This window comes from Pholis gunnellus (genome assembly GCF_910591455.1).
Source record: "Pholis gunnellus genome assembly, chromosome: 10".
NCBI classification, from domain to species: Eukaryota; Metazoa; Chordata; class Actinopteri; order Perciformes; family Pholidae; genus Pholis; species Pholis gunnellus.
Window position 1 is genome coordinate 17,745,008 of NC_136537.1, and position 17,849 is coordinate 17,762,856.

Genomic DNA, 17,849 nt, shown 5'->3' on the forward strand with positions numbered 1-17,849 from the left:
TCTATTATGCAGCAACTTGAAACCATGCAATTCCTCTCAGACAAATTGAAGCCGCGTCTCCATGCACGCTCGACATTTTATGGTAGGTTTAGCAGGGAAATCTCAAAGGCTCATTAGATGTCTTCTGGCTCTGCTTGGCAGCTAAAGGGTATCTGCAATTCTTATCTGAAGTGGCAGGCTCCACTCCGATAAGACAAGAGAGATTATGAAATTAGGCCGCGCAAAACTTTAAGAGACACGGTACCCAAAGAGGAGGACTATTTAATGTCCTCGCTATATTGGGGGGCAGAGGTACCTCCAGCCCCAGAGCGCTGTTACCGCGTCTCCGGTTAAACTGATAGGCCACATCATTACCATGCTTCCACACCACTGTGGATAGAGGGACAGACAGGCAGGAAGGAAAAGAGCAGTGCCTGGGATCAGCTCAGTGTCGCTGCTGGGGCTCAGCTGCCCACATATGCAATTCAAATGTAGAGGCTGGTGTGCTGCGACAGGGCTGTGCCGGACCAGGTACATCTGTATCTCTTCCGGCTCAATGTGGAGGAGGTGGTGAGTGACAGCAGGTGGGGATGCGGCCCAATTAGAGCAGGGTTGTTGAAGGATGATGAATTGGGCTAGCTTAGAGAGCCTAGGAGAGACATAGGCATAGGAAGACTCGAGATGCCCACAGCTGTCTCACTGAATGAGTATAAACATGCTGAGGGGCTCCTCCATACAACATAATGCAGCCGGCATCCACGGGCTTGTGTGTGCTCTCCTGTCTCTCTCCACCTCTCTTTCACAGGTTTTGACAGTTATGAGCTCTCCTCCTTGACTGGCATGGCTTTGATCTAAATTTAGAGAATCATGCAGCTTGACACTCACCTCCCTGTAGATACATATATAGAGGCAAAAGTATACACTGTGCACTGCACAACAAGCAGCTCTGTGTTTTGAGTGTAATGGTTATGAGTGACTACGTTTACCTGCAGAAAATGTTAGTCTCTACCTTTATTGGTATGTTCGGAAAAAGACAGTATATCCACTAAGTTTTTTTTACATGGCTAATGAAAATGAATATCGCACCATAATTCCGTTTAAATGCAGCATACTCTGATTAACATTAAACACCCCCATGACGTACGTGCTACGTCGTACATGTTTTCATTTCCCACCCTTTTCCATCTGCAGTCATTTTGCTCCTGTGGTGTACCCTCATTGTCACCGGTTTGTATGTTTTGTGAAAAAAGCCTTGCAAACTGTTTTGTGTACAAACACACAGAGCTGCCTCCGGAAACTCCCAAAACACTTTTATGCAATTTTAGTGAAGTATCTTTTTAATATAAGAGAACGTTTACAAACGAGCTGCCACGTTGGTCCGGTTTTAAATCCGGTAGAAGGCCGTGGAGCAGCACCTACAAGCACGTAGACTCACAGACCATTCGTGGATGCGGTAAACATTTCCATGGTAACGGCAAACTCCACCAATCAGAGATTTTGGGTGGTTGGTGAAATACCTCTCCATGACATCACAAAACATAAAACATGTTTTTCTTAAAACATCTTACAGACTTGTGGCTGCTGCTGGAGCATTTGCCATATTTTTACAATTTCATTATTTATTATAAATCTACCTTGGATGGTTCCAACGTCATGGCTCATTGTCAAAATCCGCGATTCAAAATAATATAAATGTGAATTTGACATCCAGAACTTCACGGTTGTGCTCTATTGTGTGAGGTGTTGTCCTTCAATCAGAGGATCGGCGATTCGATCCCTAGTCCATGTTGATGTGTATGACACCTAACCACGAACCCCATAGGCTGTGCCTTTGCTGTATGTGTGGGTAATGTTAGTTAGTTCAGATGGGCAAGTGGCATCTTGCGTGGTAGCCCCTGCCATCAGTGTATTAATGGGTGTGAATGACATGTAGTGTTAAAGCTTTGAGTGGTCGTAAGACTAGAAAAGCGCTGTACAAGTACAAGTCCATTTACCATTACCATCACCTGTTGGCTGTTGCTAGGGGATATAATCATGCTGCCACTGCAATGTTGAGCTGTCTGTACTCATGTGGGTTTAGTACGTTTTAACTACAGTACAAAGGGTCAGTATTTTTAATTCATATCCATGTAGAAAACAATGCAATATAATGCACAACATATGTAAAAAATGTAAGATTATCGTGTGGACAAGAAGATAATATAGTATGGCAGAAATCACTGTATGTGCTACAGGGAGCACTGTCCTGGTATCAGGAGAATATAGAAGACATGTAAATCAGACTTTATAACTTGTGCTGATTGGTTGGCTCTGGCACACCTGCAGGTGGGAGAATATCTCCCGAACCTTTGTGAAAGAGATTAGTAGAGGTTTATAATTCAATTTCATTACTCTATGAAATAGGAGGAGACTTCTTGCAGGCCACCTGTCTACTCCTGTCTTTCTGTGTCATTACCTTAATCCCCTGGAGTTATGGGGGAAAGGCGCTTAGCTCCCCATCTCCTCTATAATGTAGGGTTGGTTCAACAATGTCTTTGAAAGTTAATTATATGAACTTCTGTTTGCAGGGAGGGAAGGACATGATGCATCACAGTGGTGCTTGAGATAAAGAGCATACATTTCACCTGTTAATTCCCTCGTGAGTTACCTCGCCTTGCATCAGTTTGTGGGTGAGGGTGAATGAGCAAGACGATCGAAGAACAGATACAGTAGATTAAGAAAGATAAACGGCATTAGATGACTGTAAGAAAGGAAGAATAGGGTCAGATGGGGGATAAAGTGAGGAGAGGGAGCACATAAATGAAAGAGAGAGGAAGAGAGATGAAATGATGGTGTGTTGCATTGGTGCATAAATTTGTTTTATTGCACCATCTGCCACAGAAACTAACCCTTATCATAATCAATGGTAAGCTACGACTTGAATGAAACAAAGGAAATCATTACCATACTGTATGTGGATAGCCTCCACTGTATAGCCACTTCAATAAAAGCAAAGCTAAGAAAGGAGGAAGGGCGTGAAATTTACACTGCCCACATTCACCAAATGGCAAAAATGACACCATGCAGAGGATGTGTAATAGTCCTGCAGCTTCACAACAGCAAGTCTCATTAAAAGCCTGCCTTGGTTACCAATGTAACACTTATGTACATATATACCATGAAATAATAGAAGTCACATTTCAGATTTTCAAATTTTGCATATAAAATAAGACAAGAACAGACAGATAAATACATAAGAACTGGAACACATAAAGATCACAACTAACTAGAAAGGCACACTCAGTAGAGTGCAGATCTCTGCCAGGTGTGTCTGCAACGACCACTGCTGCAGTGTGTGATTGAATAAATACAACCCACAATTGGCTAACCCCCCGTCTAGACACCTATGGTGTTCAAGGCGTTGCAGAACACACTTCATTCAAACGCAACAACAAGCAGCACACACACACGTGACCAAGCTCATGATCTTCTTGGCGGAGATAAGAATACATTTAAGGACATAATAATAGAAACTAAGAGATCCTGCTAAAATATGGCAAATAGCTTGATAGCTATAGCAGTGTTTGCGAATATATACATTCATCCGTATTTTTAAGTTGCATAAAAACTTGCAGATACTGTCCAACACTTTCAGACTAAATGGAGATGCAGGGCTATTATACTAGATACATTGATTATGGACCATACTTTGTATTACTACTAGGGCTGTAACCAAGGACTACTTCCATTATCATCACAATCATTTTGTTATGAGATGTTTAATCTATAAAAAATAAAGAAATGTTAATTTACAATATTAAAAACAGTGCATCCTTACATTCATACTCAACAACATTAACTGGCATGATGTGGCTCTACACACAGGAATGCATCATCTTCAGTGTGAGAAACGTCTTTGTTTTAATAAATGTCAATGGTACTTGACTTTTACGTTCTGTGGCCTCACCTCGAAATGTGATCATAATGTTAAGGGATTTCATTTAACAACAGGAAAGTAAATTCATAAGAGCTCTAGTTTTAGTTTATTGATCTTCAGACATGCACAGAGTTTCAATTCAACCTTTTGCTTAAGTCAACATTCTCACCTTGTAGAGGTGAAGGTTAGAGTCTGGCTGACAGGCTGATAATCCCTCCTCCAAAATGCTTGTGTTGAAACACTAATCACCGCCCCCAGCATAATTGACTGATCCATGTCGGGGTTGGGTTAATTTATGTGTGCAACAACAGGAAAGCTTAGAGACAATCCGGGGGTGTCATCTATGTGATAGATCTCTGCCCTTGTGCCCTTGTCCCTGCGTGAAGTCACATATGTTTACATATCTAGATTTGACAGACTTGGTGTTAAAATTCTGGCTTCCTAGGCTTTTCCATCAAATGGTGCCGCCCACACCTCAAAACCCTGAACAGAACATAAATGCCTTTGAATATCAGGAGTAACATTCTGCTGGTGATGGATAATAATAGCTACGATAACAAATCTTCTATCACAAACACGATCATACTAACAAATGTCCACTGCTGGTTTTGGGAATTAACAGAGTATACATCAATGAAATGCACTGACTTTGCTATAGCCCTCATGTTTGGCTGTTACCTTAACCAGTGATATACTGTACATTTGAGATGCAAGAGTGAACGTGTCTAAATTATGTATCAAAGGCATTCACGCTGTACTGCCTCATTCATTCAAATTTTATCCACATAGAATTTAAAACTTCATAAGAGGTAAACACAGGTCTATGATCAAAAATTAAATTCATGGTGATGATGGTGAGAGGAAGTAGTTTTATATCCTTTATTATCATTGTCATATTCTGTTCCCTCTATAAAACCTGTTTCAAAAGACTGAATAAAATAAATGACTAACTATGGGCCATTATACAGTGCAATGATAATCACATGTCTATTATATTATACCTAAAATCCATTCAAGTTATTTTCAATTGGCCCTGGTGCTGGAAGTCTATTTTTCTAGACGGAGGGATCTGGGACCAGGAACAGTTTTTGCACAAATGCGGTATTCTGAATGTTTCCTCCTGTTACATTTGTATTTATGGGGGGTGCCAGATCACACCTGCATTTAAAGTATAAGGCTGATGATATTCTATTATCTTTAATTGTCAATATTCCCATAACAAGCCTCTTTGCTCCTAGAGAAGATATAAATCTGGTCACAAATATAAAAAAGGCAAACTAATTATATTAGTTAATAGGATCAAATCTTTGTTGGTTTGGGTCTGTTCTTGTTTTTGTTGACCAGCAAGAACAATATAGAATATCACTAGAGCATATCTGTCATCTGATTCCTGTGTTTCCACTCAAAACAACCTTCATCCGAGTGCATTACAGATATAAGCTAACCATAGCCACAGCCAAATTGCCATCTGTAGTGGCAGCAAAAAAGATGGGGGGGTCACTTGGGGTTGGAGTATGGACTTGGAGAGGACATCTAAACTTGGAATGTCATCTGGAGGAGTGGCAGGGCTCATGGCAAGGCTAGAAGCACTTCTGTTCCTCTTCTGTTCCTTCTTGTCACCAGAGATGGGAAACTAAATGTCTCCCTCCACAACCAAAAGTTATGACTTCACACTACTAATTTGCAACAAACAAACACAGTTTTAGGGTAATGGAATGCTACATGATGTTTTTTTAACATAATGAGGAAACATTTCTTTCTTTATCAATGTTTGTTTTGGATGTTTTTTTATGCCTTTTATTAGATGATGAGAGGAAAAGATGGAGAGGGTGCAACAAAGGTCCCTAGTTGGCCTCGAAACGGGGGCATTGTGGTTCACGGTAGCCATCTTAAGCCCTAAGCCAAGGGGGCGCCCATAGAAAACATTTGCTAAGTATTCATACAGAACGTATCTGCTAAATGATGACTGACAAAGTATTTACTTGCTTTCTCTTCAATACCCACTCTTCCAATAAAATACTGTGAAAGGGTATGTTTAGGCATTTAAAGCACTTGGTTGAGGTTGGGGAATATCGTGGTCTTGGCTAAATATTAAAAGACACAACTTGTTTACTTTATTTATAATAAACTGAAACCGTATTTGCAAATTAAGTGCTTTTGATGCCTAAACTTCACCACAGGTGGGACTTTAGATGTGAACCCAGGTCTCCGATATCAAAGTCCTGCACGTTCCAGGCCGTTCACATTCAATGTTTGTACTTATACCTACAAAAAGTAATGCACTGGATTTATTACACAACCCAAATAACAAGCCTACTTACGTTACAACCAATCTTTTCCTAAACCTCACCCAGTAGGTTTGTTGCCTAAACAGGTTTTGCACTGTGAGGCTTGCGCTGGTGCACTGATCACTCTTGATGCTGGACATTCATAGAAGAACACGCGAACAATTTGAAAAGTTTTATAAAAAGCTATCCTATGAACCGCTGTATGGGGATACGTTGTGCTTTCTACACCCACATTCTACCCTGAACTATGGATGTATCACTTCTTTTACTCAAAACAAAAAAAAAGTTCCCGCTGACCTGAATCTGGGCCCCAATTAGGTTTCCCTCTAAACATATTTGGCAAAACAAATGATTGTGTATTAATGTAGTTTTCAGATGCAAGGTTACAACAGAGGTAGAAAGCTTTCATGGAAAAAAAAGCAAGCTGTTCAGGGACGCCAAAGCTGCTAATGATTATTTTTTTTAAAGAGTGACTATGATTTTGGAAAATGCCAACATTAAGTTTGGTGAGTGCAAATGCCTAACAGACACTTTTTTATCTTGTTCATCCATTATTTATACATATCTGATCTGGGAGCAGGACGCTGTATGTGTTATGAACGTATCTGATCTACGTGTGACACAAGATCAAAATTGGGTCGCTACCTGCTGGTGCGCAGGCATAGCTGTGGTTTTGGGACATGATTATTTGTCTGTTTAGAGGTAAACATACTGCAAGATGGCTGCAAAGGTATCAAGAGAGACTGTGTCAAATTGCTTGCTTCTCCTACTAGTGGTTACCAGTAGCCACAGGCTCAGTTCCTTAGTCTGGGACTACAAAAGACAAATACATCAGTCACAACTTTGAAAAATTCAAACCCTGAGCACAACACTGACCTGCCTGAAAATTAGTGCTTAGAGAATTTAATGAATTATGAAAGTGCAGAAAAACAATTTAGTGTTGCATATCCAGCTGCTGTTCTAATAAATCACTGCCACCCAAAAAGAACTAATTTGTGTTGTTGTACTGTGAGCATGATTGATGAGCATGCTCTGGGTTGCAGTAAAAGAGACACAGTTCAACAATGCTGCTCTATATCTTTAAAAGTCTTGGAAAATAAATTGTCTTTTAATCTCTTCAACTTTCATCCATTATTGATATGGATGTACCCATACTTTCATGTATAGCCAGAGTTCCTCCCAAGCAAAAGCCGAAGGAATGGTTCTTTCTCATGTTGCTGTTTTTGTTCAGCACTGCAAAAAACAAACATTAGACAAACGCTCCACCTTGAAATCATGTGTAGCAGCTGTCACTTGTGACTCTACAGTCTGAATTTATTATGGTCAAGCAGTGTCTCTATTGCCTGTCTGTGTGTGTGTGTATATATATATATATATATATATATATATACGCATATGTACATGTGTGTGGTTTGTAGTCATGTGGCAGATGACCACAGTTCTTGTTCCACACTCCAAGATAATTGACACGACACACGGGCATTGTTACACAAACAACACCAACAAATGTACATGTTCAGATAGCCTGCAAGCACATGCGGGCGCCTGTCTTTGCAACGGGGGTAGAAAGAAACAACAGCGACCTTATTGTCGAGCAGGGGCAGACCTGACACCACAGACATCAAATTGATATTAATATCTATGAGAAGCCTTTACCTCCTGAGTTATCGCTCTAGCGGTCAAATGCCTTCCAGGGGTGAGGCACGGCTGAGAACATGAATGTTTAACAAGACCGCTGCATAGTTCACCTCAATGCAAGCCTCCAGCTCAGAGCTGAATTATTAACTGCTGCACGCCTGGTCCAAATTCCTACTGAGATTACATTTATAGGTCTACACACAGCGAGGTGTTGAGAAACAACAGTTGAAAGTGCAAAGTCCCTAATGCAATTACACATTCCACAAGAGACAATGGTTAAAGCTGAATTTGCAAGAAATGCAAATGAACAACAACACACTAAGTACAGTAGGGGCGACACACAGACACCTACTATATGTGGTAACAGTTATGAATTATTGTTGATTATACCGGTAAAAGAAAGAACGAACAGGCAAATATTTACAGTAATATTTATGGATAAACGGAGTGCTCAGCGACAGGCAGTAGGCAGAGACATCTCGGTGACTCGTCGACAGGAAAAAGATGAATTTAGTTCAACTTTATGCAAATGAGCAGCAATGCGATCCAATAACGGCCAAATGAAGGTGAGCAGCTGTGCTCTCCTTTTGCTCCTCCACTCCTTCAAACTTTTTTGACTTTTAATTCGTATCATGCTCTTCCTATCACTTTCAGATATAAGACTGTGTAGTCACAGCAGCTTTCCCTGAAGGATACAATGTGTCCCTGCTTATTTACAGGGATATCACTAAAAAGAATAAGTCATGGAGGGAGGTATCCAGGGTCATAGGATCCCCAGTGAGCTTTATCACAAGGTATTGCAACTTCCTAATAAAAATAAACAAATGAAAATGCTGCCGAGAGAAAATGCAACCTAAATTCATGCATACTGTATGTATAGTTATCAACAATGTAGTGCAACATTGTCTATGTTTTTTTATGTTACCAACAACTGGCAGGAGGCACTGCAGTCACAAAATACCCCACCTTAATTAATGTGATGATACCGTTGACAGATTGACATGACATCATAGTGATTCTAAAACAATGATTACTTGATTTCAGACGACGGCATACAAAAGCAGCCTCTCATTTCTAGTCGTCGACTGGCTATGTTGCCGTTTTAAATTACGACTGTCGCTTGAGTTAATTTGCCAAAACAGATAAAAGCCTATGAATAAACCAACACCAGTTGACCGATTTTCCCTTGAGTGCACAATAAAGAAAAGGATTTATGAAAAGGTAATTTTTTGATCTATTTGATCAAAACAACCCAATACTAGTTTGATTGATATTCCCTGGGTTGCACACCAAAAATAACATGATTTAAGAAAACCAAATAAAAACTGAGATATGTTTTTGCAAATAAACCCTGTATGCATGGATGTCTCTGGTGACCTTTCAATGTTTCAAGCTCGTAACAACCTAGTATAAAAAAGGTTTTACATACTATATGCACTAGTTGGCTTCATACATTATATTGGGCTAACGGACTGAGGCAAAAGCCGCACGTCCCAGGCAAAAAGTCAATACCCTCACCAGTTGATGAGCTGTGTAGAAGACATGGAAATACTGTAGAGAAGCTGCATTGTTATTGAATGTCATTGTAGAGTCTAAGGAAATATGTAAGATGAGACCGTTTTTAATCTAAGATAACCCATAACTGATTATCTTATACATGTGTTCATATTTTCAAATAATGTAATTTACTGTTAATCTCACAAGAATGAGATGCATGTTCTTGCTCGCTACATAGGCTTTACATTGATGTCGTACACATAAAGAGAGTTATTCTAGGCTCTTGCTAGACTCACAAGTTCATCTCAAAACACTTTGATCAACTAGAGTAGGGATATTCAATTCAAATTCAGCGAGATCTAGGTAAAGAGAATTTCCTTATGCAAAGGTCCGGAACATCACAATAATGTTTAACTTGCGCTATGATTTAGTGCCATATATATGGAAGTAGCCTAGCAGTTGTATCAACCTATGTATGTAGTCAATGACTGTTGAATAAAATAACAAAAGTTCAATTGAATAATGTCATTTCAAATCGATCTGGATGAATCATAAATAATACATACAAATCTTCTCTCATTTCAAGTAGAATAAGGGCAAGATTAAAGAATACATTACATAACAGAAAGCTTTTGAAAAATGTGCATCTTAAAATAAAGTACTTCATTTTAGAAAAATGAATATAACTGAATTGTCCTTGCCCTGCAGCTTTATATTCATTTAAGGTGTGAAGTGATGTCTATCAAAATACCCACGATATCTATATTCTTCTCATCTTCTAATAAGATACATTTATATGCAGGGACTCTATCTGTGGTTACTGGAACCACTTGTTTTAGCTCTAGTCCTCTCTGTTAGCATCATTGTTGGGCAGTGACTTAATGTATTGGGATTCTGATCATATTTAGCTCTTAGATTGTTCATTTTATGTGCCTTCATTTCGGATTTGAGTGGGTACGTTTGCTCAGAAGATTCATGCTTTGTCTCGTAGTAGCGCTTCACATTTCAGCTTTTAATAATCGTCATGGTCTCTGAACATACAGAATGAGACATACTACTTTTAAAGTGGCCGTGGGAAAAATGTACATTTAAAAGTCTGTTCATTCTTGGTTAAATGCTCTGGTCTTTTCTCTTTTTGGAGCACGGCAAGTGAAATAACTTCTGTGTCTCATGTAATTCTTCGACTATTCGGCCTCTTACTCTCCCGTCTGTGTATCCCCCTCGAGCTGCAAGGCTTATCGGAATGCACATATTTGATTGACTGATAGCATCACCTGATGTGGATTACAACGCATGTAATTGGTCTGTGTGTTTCCTGGACCGCTGAACGAGTGCCGTAAAGGCAAGAAAAGCTGTAGTAGTTCTCAATTATCTATCGGTTATAGGTCCAGGTCCAGAAACAACTGTGTCTGGGTCCGGACCCGGAACGTGGTCCGCCTATTAGTAACCCCTGAACAAGAGACCCCCTGGTATTGTTGCTAAAACTGAATCGAAACAATTATAGCTTAAAAGAAACCCCTGCATAGCACAACGCATCCATAGTCTTTAGGGCAGCTTATTGAGGCAGTGACATGGAGAGGTTGTGTGCATGTACACACTGTCATACAACAAAGACATGGACAGAACTCTTCCCACAGTTGCACACAGAAACAATTCACTCACTGTTGCTGCTGTTCAAACTCTCCTCTCTCCAAATCACAGCTCCAGAATATGACTCGTTGTCTCAGGTTTTATTCTTTCAGTATCCCCGACTCCCTTTCGGCTCTCTCCCCCGGAGCCGCAATTGAAACAAAGTCAACAAATAAGAGCGTTGTATCCCCATGTGGCACTCCCCTACATTGTTGATAAACGGTTGTGATTGTTAGCAGCCGCTCTCGCCTCTCTAAACTTTACATTTAGAAATCCCCACATGATTGGTAGGGAGAGATCTCAGGTTGTCTGGTATAGCGAGACTAGGCATTTGCAAAGTTTTGCAAAATATAAAAGAAAATCATAATGCAAAGAGTAATAGTTGCACGTTTGCAGTCGGAGGTGTCCTGTCAACAGTTTTATGGATGTCTCTTTTATAATGGTGGAAAGAGGGTTTTTTTTGGCTGCAGAGGATTGTTTCGCTGCAGTACCACATGTGGCCGCTCAGACAGATTAGCTGTAAGGCTGAGTTTAGGCGCTGTATCCAGCTCTGCTAACACAGCAGCAGGAGAAATCCAAATCTTGACAGGCCTGCCATGCGTAGTAATGGTTGCTTAGCAATGATTTCATCACCATTTCTGTACGACAACACTGAAGTATGTTAAGAAATATCACCACAACCTACATTTAGCAAGGTAAATACTTGTGTCTAAGATGGAATTTCTCTTTATCGTTTTGTAACCTTGCACATTGCATTCTTGTGGCATTCATAGTTTACCTGCAGCTCCACTAGAATCGCATTAGGGGTTAGATGGGGGAGCCCTTGCCACACATAATGAACAGAACCACATGTAGCAGTTATGGAGTCCACATTAGAATGGGCAAACTAGGAGTCAGCCTGATTGGCAGCTGCATTGATAAACAGCTCTCTAATAGGCTGTGGATAGGAACATCCCATCCATGACTGACTCTGACAGCTATCCTGCTCTGCTTCAAAGCAACACATCCACTCTCCTCACTCCAGCACCAGGCCTCATTTTTACCAACTGAACAGAAAAAACAACACATGGATGGCAGCCATCTCAACCTCCAAACCAGCCGCGACACCCACCCACTATCTCTGGTACAGTACATGCACTGTAATACTGTTGTCTGTTAACTCCTAGAGTTACGTTCACATGGTAATTGCTCAATCTTTTTTGAGAAGCGGGAGTAATGAATGCAGCATGTAACCCCTGTTGGCTTGCAAAAGCTTGGGTTTGAGTGGCTTCTTTTGTGGATGTTTGAGAGGTCAGGGAGGTGATGTGGAGCGAGAAGCCAGTGCGGCGCGGTAAGAAATCTAATTCACGGACATATTGTTCATAAACCACACATGCGCTGCTCGGTACACTGCTGGAAGCACCTTGTAGTGGAGCCTGGAATACAGTCGGCGTCCCCAGGCACTGGCTCAAGTGAGATATGTTTGTGGATGGCCTTCTCCATCAAACAGCTGCATATACAGTACTGCACTGTATACCCATCTATATATTGCCAAAAGGGATTGCGCGGCTTCAAAAAGATTTACTCTACAGAAAGATACATGCATTGCAAAATGTATTGTTGTCTTTATTGTGATGGCGATGTATAACCAAGGACTCAAGGTTTGGGTAAAAGCACATATATAATCATGAAGGTTATAGCAAGCATCAAGGACACTGTACTGGACTGAAAGCTATAACTTCTCCTTCCATGATCAGCTGTGAAACCTTAAGATAATAATTGGAATAATCATAGTGTCTGGAACTAACTGCTGGTGCTTAAAATCTTAATAGTGGCAATATATTATTAGGGAGCAAAATACTGTATTTTCTACCTTGTTCTTTTGCTTTAATGATTAGAGTACAGGCCCAAACGCACTGAAAGCGTCATTTGATGCTCCTATAGCGCACTGCAGGAAACGGATTTGAAATGCCAACATCACATAATCAGCCAGTATTTTAGGAAAAGGTCACTATTCAGGCAACATCTTTGTATACCACAGATACCCCTTAACACCTCATCTTTTAAGTGATTGACACAAATGAAAGTTTGTGAAATGTGAAATTGGCATCACACAATCCACTGGAAGACGTATCGCTCTGTTGGAGCTCTTGGGACGACAAAAGCACTCAGTCCACTTGCTGTTGTACAGAGGTGTTAAAGTTAAAGCTTCTCTTCCCTCAGTTTGACACGCTTCATCACGCTTTTGTTGCGCGTTCAGCCATTTAAAACAACAGCTGTACTTCTACTTACACACTTATTGGTATGTAGTATAAAAAGCATTGCCCAACTATTTAGCATAAATATAACTAAATATAACCCATTGCAATATTGTTACAGTGCTATCTCTGTTTGAATTGTATGCTAATACAAGGAGCAAAAATGTCCAACCTAAGACTCACATATTTTTGTGCTTGTGAAAACAACAAAAAGCAGGAGACACGTCCACCGTATGTTGTAAAAACAAGAACATACTGACAGGGATAATCTCTCTCTGTTCTCAGACCCAGAGTAGCACAGCCTAAATGTCAAACCTCAGTTGAACCAGTGTGTGCAGCAGGGTTTAGTATTGTCACCTGCAGATATTATTGTTGTTCCCTCACCTCAAGCCTCACCTGTAGTCATTTTGCTTGGTTAGGCCACAGCTCAACTGAACAGAGCAGGGGGAAAGAAATTGCTCAGTGAGGGGTTTTCTGGCAAGATACTGGGTAGAAATCTATGCCCTGCTCAATAAAATGTACTGAACTCTGAGAATAAGGTCTGAATCTAAAGCAATGCAGGAAAACAGCCCTGCAAGATTTGTAATTGCTGAGAATCTAAGAAATTGTGGGTCCTGTTTTGAAAACATTACAGAATTTTGAGCAACTGTGCACTAATATGAAACACATTTTTACACATATGAGGTTACAAACAGTTATTTTGCTTATCGTTTTCAATGCTTAAGAGTAGTCTTCATATTAATAATAATAATAATAATAAAACAAACATTTTACCATATCATAAACTAACCCTTTAAAATGCCAAGTACACGCAATGGGAAATGTGCCATGTGTGGAGTTAGCTAGCTATTAAGCTAACTGATGGGAGTTGGTACTTTTGAAAACTTTAGCTGACAATATGGGCTTGGGGTTTAAAGTGAGAATCTAATTTATAAAATGATACATGCTGACCTTATTTTTTATTATGTAAAATTCTCAAAGTTCCTGAGCTAACCTTCCTTTGTTAAAATGTTCATTTAGTACAAATATACATTACCGTTCAAAAGTTTGGAATCACTTGTTATATTGATGCTTTTGTATGCCTGTGACTTCCAGCTTGTTATAGGCATTATTGTGCACTCAACACTGAAAAAGAAACTTGTTACTATTTAAATCTGCATACATTTTGGGGCTTCCAATTTATTTTTACCACTGAAAAAGTGACCACTTTACCAATGACTTCTTATATTCTTTTTGAACTGTTGCCCAGAGGTCTCTCTTTCTCTCTTTCTGCCAACTTTCAATTGACATTCTAGTCGAACCATTGTGCAGCACTTTGTTCTCCATGTACAGAACATTACTTTTTTATTGCAAAACCTTCATACAAAATAAAAGGTTTGTAGCTTTCTACTACCAAAAAACACAAATCTGAATCAGAAATACTTTATTGATACCCAGGGGGGGAATTTCTAAATATATACAAAAAAATATATAGAATAGTCCTCTCAGCCATCTGACTGTACCGAATCAAGCTTTTGTGGCAGGAGTTTTCTGAACTTTTTAGAGATAGTGTAGGTTTAAGCTAAGTAAATGGAAAAATGTCTTAACGGACACACCAGCAGTTTGTTTCACATGAACATTCTGTTATCGCCAACATTCACTGCAACATTTCGATAGCAGTTGCAGTTTCGATGACAATTTGTGCAAGTAAATATTGATAGCCTAGCAGGTCCATTACTTAACTACATTTATTGTAGCTATTTAGAATTGTTGTATCATGTTACATAATAAATATTTAATTAATTACTTTTTTTCTTTTAAATGTTGTAGCTAAACAAGTTTTTATATGCTTCACCTTATAGTCCTAAAAGTATTTGTATTTTTAACACACTTATCTGAGCCCCTACTATAGCAAAGTTTGCCAACAGTCCAGTGGTCGGGAACTTTCCACAGCTAGTATGGACAAGAGGATCAATTCCAGCAACTAAAAACGGTTTCATTGCACACAAGAGCATGTTTTGGTTGAAAACGTGAACCTATTCTTTGTTTGTTGCAGAAAGATTTACTGAATAAGTATTTATCTCCTTGAAGAAAAGAGATAAGGTCAAGATTTTGAATGAATTTTGATAATCTTTCAATACATTTTGCCATTGAATCAGGGAGTGCTTGCTCTTCAAATCTCCCTCTGACATGCAGCTTTCTGTTTTTGTTGTTGGCTGTTTTTTCTATTGATAGAGTGGGCAAGCCAGGAGCATAGAGTAAAATGAGTACACAGTTCGCCCAGCCGGCAGGTCACTGCTCAACTGGGAGCCCTTAAATGAGTGCAACCTTTGAAAGAACTGTTGTTTGCTGAACCGAAAAAAGCTGTGGCCACAGTGGAAAAAAAAGAAAACAAGTAGTTTTTCTTGTAAATGCTGAGATATCACAACCAAGAATCTGCTGCTGATCTCGTCAGTATCAAGGTCATTTGACAAAGGCTTACGGGTGAATCAAGTATTTCACATTTTAAAGTTTGATTTGTGTTCTGCTTGTCAGCATGTCATAGTGAAAGCACTTCTTTCTTTCTTCTTTCAGCCTTTTGTGCCTCGTGGCCCATGTTAAATCCAAATGTATGCTAAATAGAAAGGGTGAAGGGAATGAGGCATTTTCTATAAACTTCACTTGTCAAAGACGAACCCTTGACTATTATTCCAGTTTTCATGCTGTGATTTTAATTGGGTTTCAATTAAATTTAGACCCACAAGCATTTTGCAAATAAAGTTGGGAACAGCCTCAATCAGTCTTTGGCCAAGACCGCAGCAAGGACACAAATACAAACTCATTCCCATGTCTTAGTTTGAACATTTTTTTTGGAACACTGAGGACTAACAGAGAGGATAATTAACTGAATTTAGTAACTTAAATGTAGTATTTTAAACCGATGAGCAAGTAGTTGGAAACTGGTTACATTCACCCTCGTCTCTAACCTCCACATCCTCCCAGTGACACTAAGGCTATATACATAAATCACTGATAGAATTACTAGAAGAATAGTTGCATAATAAATGCTATTTAAGAGGGAATTTGAGTGAGATTAAGCAACACATTACATCTAAAAGATTATGTTGGGTTTCATTTATTTTTTATACTTTGATCTTGAAGTAGACTAATATATGAATACCATTAGTGACAAAGCAATTAAATGGAAACATTTGTAATGAAGAAGATTCATCCAGCCGTGTGTGTCAGTCAAACGTTCTGTTGCTCGTAGCAACCCCTGGCACAGTCCCAGTTTAACATATCACCATGTCACATTCACCATTTTGTCAGATCCGCCTCCAAGCTAAAATTGACAGACATCTTAAAAGTTCCCTCTAAATGCCATAATTGGACCATTAACTGCAGTAGTTGACCCTTTTCTAAGTCCCGCCCCCAAATGCAGACTGGACAATCGTAGCGAAGCATCTCCCAGCTCTAAGAATTATCCGGCTCTGCTCCATAAATTCATGCAATTGTTTCAGATTTTCTTGTTTTTCAAGCTGGTTTTGTGGATTTGGAGCTAGTCATGGTTAAACGTGTAATGGTGATACTCATTACCCGGAAAGGTTGGAAGGAGAAATAAGTTTCTAAAACAATACGGTTGTATGTAAAGAAATTGTGAAGCTAAAATAAGCAGTGTATATTAGCACATCATTAACTATTGTATTGTTAGCGCATATATGCTATGCTAGCTATTGAAGGTATACTGCATGTATACACATGCTGCTTGCTGCTTTTTCTTTCTGTGATGTAACAGCGAGTAAAGATCTACCCGGCTTTTCAGGAACAGTGTTGTTCCTTAATTTCATTGTCTTTTGTCTCGATCACCAGATGATGTGGTAGTTCACCTTTACACTGTGATCTGTAAGCTTTAGCTTTTTTAACCTGTTTTTGCTGCTGAATCAGTTTGACATCTTGGACATATATTTCAAATATTGTAGACCCTTCTGCCAGCTTTTCTCTGAAATTGCTCTCATTTTTCTTGAAATTAGATCATAGTCATGCAGTGAGTGCAGTTAGTGACCGTGTGGGCTCCATGTTAGCTCCGACAGTTTGGTGGAGTACCAGCTGGGAGTGAGGCTTAGCAAAGGGTCAATTGGAGATGTTACATTTTTTCTGTTGTTGGTTTAGTGCTAACCAAGCTAGCCATACGTAAGCAGTCTGAGGATGTGTTGCTAATACAACATGCTGGGTAACTATTGAGTTGCTACTGGGTTAACTCTACAACTCCAAAATGTCATTGACTATAAAAAAAGTCTGTCTGTATTTTTATCACTGTTCAACTAGCACACAGTTGATCCACGGGAAAAAACTCTTAGTTGGGTCGTACTGTATATTCCAACAAAAATGATTGGCTTCAGAGGTGGGAATCCAGTGAGGGTCTTGACTTTTACTGCTGCACTAGTGACTTGTACTGGTCAATTACGGGCACCTGCTGAGAGTGGGACAGGATCTGCGTGTAACACCATCCTGGTGAAGCTATCAGCTGGCAGGTGGTAAGAAGTGCAAATTGAACCAAAGCATCATGGAGGTGGCACATGTCTGTCTACAGTCTAAATCAGGGGTGGCCAACCAGTCAAAGACCAAGAGCCACATTTTTTACTGTGTTACCGCAAAGAGCCACATCATACACATGGGCACACATGAACATCACCCTATCCCTTCCTC